The sequence below is a fragment of the Vespa crabro genome, chromosome 13 (assembly GCF_910589235.1).
Source record: "Vespa crabro chromosome 13, iyVesCrab1.2, whole genome shotgun sequence".
NCBI classification, from domain to species: Eukaryota; Metazoa; Arthropoda; class Insecta; order Hymenoptera; family Vespidae; genus Vespa; species Vespa crabro.
Genome location: NC_060967.1, coordinates 5484939 through 5485709, shown reverse-complemented (window position 1 = coordinate 5485709; position 771 = coordinate 5484939).

Genomic DNA, 771 nt, shown 5'->3' with positions numbered 1-771 from the left:
AAGTACTAAGAGAATTATTCGTAAGTATTATAACGAATATGAAACTTATACGAATGGGTCACTTAGAAAAAAATTACGAAATGTCTTCTTATTGTAAACCTATACGAATGGGAGAAATAGTCGAAAGTCTCACCGAGCTGTGGCGGTGAAACTTTTTCCAATGTCAAAGTTTATTGGAAACTTATACGATTAACACGACGCTCTACTTAGTCTATGTTTTTTGGCGGGAATCGATTGGTCGATTCGTTCGGCACTATATTCCCATAAGACTCCATGTATTTCACCGCGTGTCGCCGACCACTCGGCCGCATAATCGGTATATATAAGGGAGCATATAGGTCGGCTTGCACGATTCGCCCAAAATGCACGTTTCGACCAAAAAGCACGATTCGTACAAAATGTACGATTCGAGACTAAGTTTCGAAAATGTTATACGAATGAACGAACGAGATTGATTCTTCTTTCGTTAAGAGTACATTTCTTTTTCTAAGTACTAAGAGAATTATTCGTAAGTATTATAACGAATATGAAACTTATACGAATGGGTCACTTAGAAAAAAATTACGAAATGTCTTCTTATTGTAAACCTATACGAATGGGAGAAATAGTCGAAAGTCTCACCGAGCTGGGGCGGTGAAACTTTTTCCAATGTCAAAGTTTATTGGAAACTTATACGATTAACACGACGCTCTACTTAGTCTATGTTTTTTGACGGGAATCGATTGGTCGATTCGTTCGGCACTATATTCCCATAAGACTCCATGTATTTCA